Here is a 6064-nt window from a genome sequence, read left to right on the forward strand (position 1 = left end):
TCACTCACAGCAACACAAAGGCAACTGTGGGGCTTGAGCGAGAGTGTCCCCTGTAAGCTCAGATGTTTGAAAACTTGGTCCCTAGCTGGTGGTGATGCTCAGACAGATTTAGGAGGTGTAGTGGTTTGACAGAAAATGGCCCCCAAAGGGAGTGGCACTATTGGAAGGTGTGGCCTTGTTGGAGTAGGTGTGGTCTTGTTGGAGGAAGTGTGTCACTGTGGGGGCAGACTTTGAGGTCTCTTTTCTCAAGCTTCAGTCAGTGTGACTGACATTCGACTCCCTGATGCCTCTGAGCCAAGATGATGTAGCGCTCTCAGCTCCAGCACCACGTCTGCCTGCATGCTGCCATGCTCTGCTTCATGGACATAATGAACCGCACCTCTGTGAGTTCGAGGCCAGCCTGGTCTACAAGAGCTAGTTTCAATACGGGTAGGGCTGTTACACAGAGAAACCCTGTCTCAAAAACAAAGCAAAAAACAACAAAAAAGCTAACTGGGAGAGAAGGTAAGGCCTTTCAGGAGGAAGTATGTCACTGGAGGTGGGCTTTGAGGTTACAAAAGGTGGCACTGTCTTCCCAGTGTGTGCCCTCTTTGTTTCTTGAGTGTGGTTCAAGACTTGAGCCCTCAGCTCCTGCTGAGAGCATCCAGTTCTTTCCCCCTGATGCCTCTGCTCCACCATGATAAACTCTAACCTAGAACTGTAAGTCTAACAAAACTTTTTCTCCTGTAAGTTGCCGTAGTCATGGTGCTTTATTACAACAGTATAAAAGTAACTAATAATTAAAAATGCCTAAAAGAAGCTGGTGTTCTCAATTATTTCCGCAGTGATTCATAGAAACTGTGAGCTGTTTATGTTGAGGGAAGAAGCCTGGTTTATCCAAAGCATACTGCCATTTTCTCCTGGCTTCAAGAGAAGTTCAGATATTAATGCTGTAGTTTGGGTGAGATACCTCCCATATTTTAAAGGCTCAGACACCAGACGGTGACGCTATTCTGATGTGATGGAAGTTTTAAGAGGTGGAGCCTAGCTGGGAATGAGTAGTGGCAAATGCCCACGACCCTAACTAACACTTCAAGGTCAGATGTCTCCTTCCACCACAAGCATTCCAGGGATCGGACTTTAGGGTCAGTAGGCTTGGCAGCAAGCATCTTTACCTGCTGAGCCACCTCAGCAGCCTGTGATGCTTGTTTTGGAATAAAGCTTTATTGAGACACAAACATTCTTACTCATTTATAGGGTTGTTACACTACCTTTTCAGGACATTAGCAGTTGAGTGGCTGTATCTGAGGCTAGATGGCCCACAAAATCTGAAATGCTGGCAGCCTGACCCTTTTAGGAATGCTTTCTAATTCTTGTTGGAAAATCCTACTACATTTTTTCTCTAGTAGAGAAGACTACTCTGAAAGAGTTTTAAATGTCAGGCATGTGCACACACCTTTAATTCCAGCACCCGGGAGACAAAGGCAGGCAGATCTCTATGAGTTCAAGGCCAGCCTGGACCACATAGTAAGTTCCAAGTCAACTCTGACTACATAGTGAGACCTTATCTCAAATTAAAGAAAAGAAAAGAGAGACAGAGAAAGAGAGAGAGAGAGAGAGAGAGAGAGAGAGAGAGAGAGAGAGAGAGAGAGAGAGAAGGAATTGGCTTCCTGCCTGAACTTACAAAGTGCAAAACGCACACAATGCATTATGTTTTAACATAGGCATCAATATTTAATATAATAAGAGGCTGAAATGTGTTTCATAACTCAGAATAAATTGTTTGTTCTGGCTGATGAATCCTGGGGGGAGGGAAAGCTCACTGTTATGTTTATAATGGCAGTTTTGAAGTCTCTTTGTTGGCCAAATGACCAAGGTTGAGGGCAAATGGGGGCTGGGCATCTGGGAACAGGATGCCGACCTTCCTGGGTAACTCCTTCCAAGACTGCCAGTCTCCATCACACATGGTATCTTCAGCCATCCATCACCAGCCTAAAGATCTCATTTGCAACCAGGCTCTGAGCCATTTGCCTAAAACTGAACAATTACAAGATTTTCTTGCCAAGTATACACCCACAAATATTATTGTAGGTATAAATGACTTTCAAAGGCTCTTCTTATTTTTTTCAGTTAAATTACTCTATCTGTTCAGTGTTTTAGTCCTTTAGAAGAACGTACACCCTGTGGCTAGCTCACATTTTAAATCCACACTCTGTTTCGCTAGCTGTCTGCAACTGGGGGTGAGTAGGGGTGAGGACAGACTTTTAAATTCTCTGAGCCTCTATCTTAACATTGCAATAATAGAACCTAGTGATTTTATATGTTTACACAATGACTATTTGAGTTTTGGAACTGGTGATATGGTTCAGTTAATAGAGTGCTTGCCTCCAATACACAAAGACCTAGGTCTGATCCCCAGCACTAAATAAAACCAGATGTGGTGGTACAGTCTATATTCCCAGCACTGGGGAGGTTAGGACAAGAGGATCAGAAGTTCAAGATCAGCTAGATTTTGAGTTCAAGGCCAGACTAGGAAAAATGAAAACCTGTCTTAGATAAGTGGATTAATGAATAAATAAAGTAGTTTTAAAAGCCATATTTGGCCAGACAGTGGTAGTACATGCCTTTAATCCTAGCATTCGAGAGACAGAGGCAAGTGGATCTCTGGGTTCGAGGTCAGCCTGGTCAACAGAGGAATTTCCAGGACAGCCAGGGCTACACAGGAAACCCTGTCTCAAAATTGTTTTGAACTAAAAAGCTGCATTTGAGTTCCTATTTTGTGCTGGATACCAGGAAAATCTAGAAACTGAGATATGGCTTGGGAAATCAAGCAGCCAAGCGTCCTATCTTTGTGAATCCTGACATCCTGGGGAAGGGGGCATACTAATCAACGAAGCAAATCGACAAGGCTCTTCCAGATGGCGATGGACATGCAAGAGACCATGTGATAGAGTGACTCACCTAGGTGGCATTAAGGGGAGACCTGAAGAAAGAGTGTGAGCAAGATAGGGAGCAGCTGTCACCAGTGTCCCCCAGAGGGAACACAGTGACAAACGTCTGGAGAAGGGAAAGGAGTATCTGTAAGTTACAAATAATGAATGGCTAAAAAGAAAAGTGACCCCAACAAAGATCAGAGACCGAGGAGGAGGTTGAATCACAAAGGTCTAGGAGGTCACAGTAAGGAATTTCAGGCTTTATTCTAGTCCCGATGGACAGAAAGTTATGCAAATGTTTCAACCGTATAATGGTTAACAATTGTATGTGATTCATGTCAAGGGCTTGGTTTTATTGGTTTGGAGTTCTGATTTTTAAACTTTTATTTAGTGTGGTGTGGTGGGACGTGTGTGTATGTGCGTGTGCACACTTGCGGGCATGCATGCACACACGCTTGCTCACGCAACACATGCCTTGGTGTGCATATGAAAACCAGAAGACAACTTGCAAGAGTTGATTCTTTCCTTCTACAGTGTGAATCTGGGGGTTGGACCCAGATTGTCAGCTGTGACAGCAAAGGCCTTTATCTACTGAGCCGTCTCACTGGCCCCTGTTGTTTTATTTTGTTTGTTTTTTGAGACAGGGTCTTTGCTAGCCATGAATCCATAATCCTTTTGCCTCTCCTGAGTACTAGGATTAATATATAAATATATATGTGTGTGTATTTTTTTCTGGAGACAAAGTCTCACTCGCCCCAGACTGGCCTTGTATGTGCTATGTAACCAAGGATAATCTCAGACTGCTGATCCTCTTGTCTCCACATCCCAAGTGCTGGGGATGCAAGTGTGCACCACCAAGCCCAGTTAAAGGAAACCTATGCTAGAGCTGTGTGCCAAGGCCTTACTAAGTATTCAGGGCTCAAAGCCTCATTTAAGCCCTATGAACCATTATGGGGTAAGAACACTTACGCATCCTGATGGCATTGCGAAGGTTCAGTTGTCAGCAACAGGGGAAGACGTATCAGGAGTCAATAACCATGCTGTGTTGGTTGGTTGGTTGGTTTGGCTGGCTGGGACTTTGTGGTTTGGTTTGGTTTGAGGCAGAGTCCCAGGTATCACAAAATCTAACTATGTAGCCAAGGCTGGACCTTGAGCCCCCAGGTCCTCTTGCTTCTAGCTCTCAAATTCTAGAATGGTATTCTCTGAGATGCCCAGCCAACCTGAGTTCTTTCGAATACTTCTACTCCTGTGAAGCTCAGATTCTTTAGGAGGGTTGGTTTTTATTTTTTTTTTGTAAACATAGCATAGAACTTACTATGTAACCAACCAAAACTGACCTTAAACACACAATAATACTCTTGCCTCAACCTTGAAAGTGGTTGGATTATAGCCTTATGCACTGAGCCCAGATTGAAGCTGTATTCTTTTTTTTAAATGACTTGTTTATTTTTATTTTATGTGCATTAGTATTTTGCCTCCATCTCTGTCTGTGTGAGAGCGTTGGATCCCCTGGAGGTAAAGTTACAGGCAGTTGTGATCCGCCATGTGGGTGCTAGGATTTGAACTCAGGTCATCTTAACCACTTAAATGGTTAAGTGCTCTTAACCACTGAGCCATCTCTCCAGCCCTTTGAAGTGGGATTCTTATCTTACTCCTCAAAAGAAAATTTTAGAGTGAGCCACTATGAAGCATAATGTAGTATACTTTTTAATTTTTTATCCCATAGTTAATATTTGCTCAGGAGAATATAAGCTAAGCTAGTGATATTGTAGATCATACCAGGTGAAAAGGATCACATTAGCGCTAAGTTATTATTAACACAACACTAGAATGGTATACTTTTTGTTTGTCTTAGTTAGCATTGGGGGGAGCAAAAAAAGAAAGACAGACAGTAAGAGGTGAGTATCGATGTGTGAATGCATGATATATAAGTGTAGATTAGAGGACAGCTTCCAGGAGTGGGTTTTCTCCTTCTACCATGTGGGTCCTGGAGATCAAATTCTGATCATCAAACTGTTGTCAAGTGCCTTGTCCCACTGAGTCATGTCCCCAGCCCCTCACAAGCTCATTTGTGGGAAAACTACAGGTTAGAGCCAGAGATGTGTCCCGCGCTACCGTCTCTCCAGCAAGAACCACGCAGGACACATAGGATACTTCTGCAGAAATAGCTTTAATCCTCTTGGGAGCTAGAGCATAAGCCACATGGCGGAGACCCAGATATGATGGAACCCATCCCTTATATAGGAAACAGACCCTGCTTCGGACGTGTCACTCTTGGATTGGTCCGCTGCTCCCAGTCCCAGGTGATGCCTCGGGAGTAGGCGGGGACTCAGTGGGAAATTACCGAGCACATGTGCGTTCACCTGGCGGTGAAGCCGGATGTCAGCGCCATCTTGATGATGGAGGATGTGGCTGCGGCCTTCTACAGAGATGAGGTTCAGGATTCATTGGGTATAATTAAACCTTACGCATGTTTTTATTTCTATTTTAATTCTTAAAGTATCTATATTTTTAAAAAATAAATTAAAGGGACAGTGTTTCTAACTTTTCTTTCTTTTTTGTTTGTTTGTTTGTTGATTTTCGAGACTGGGTTTCTCTGTAGCTTTGGAGCCGGTCCTGGAACTAGCTCTTGTAGACCAGGCTGGAAACAGTGTTTCTGCCTATGAAATTTTGTATAGCTCTGTGAAAGTTCTTTTTCAATTTTTTATTATTAATTTATTTGCTTTGTGTGTATGAGTGTCTACATGTATGCATAGTGTTCATGAAGATCAGACGAGTGTATCAGATCTGGAACTGGAGTTACAGACAGTTGTGAGCTACCATGTGGGTGCTGGGAACTGAACCCGGGTCCTCTGCAAGTGCAGCCACTGCTCTCAACCACTGAGCCACATTTCTAGCCCCTTGGGGAAATTCCTGACTCAGTCTAGGAAAGACGTCAACCAGATCTGATGAGAAGCTCCTTTCTCTCCCCCATGTCTCTTTAATTTTCTCCATCTTTGCTATCCAGTCTTAAGAAAAGGGACATTGTTTCCAATTTTGCAGATCCCTGGCTTAATACAGGATAGTTGAGGGTATGGAAGCCTTATCTCACAGGTAAAGGGGCTCAGTCAGTAGCTGAACTCACCTATCTGTTTTTTGCATTCCTTCTGTTC

The sequence above is a fragment of the Myodes glareolus genome, chromosome 9 (assembly GCF_982192425.1).
Source record: "Myodes glareolus chromosome 9, mMyoGla1.1, whole genome shotgun sequence".
Lineage (NCBI taxonomy): Eukaryota > Metazoa > Chordata > Mammalia > Rodentia > Cricetidae > Myodes > Myodes glareolus.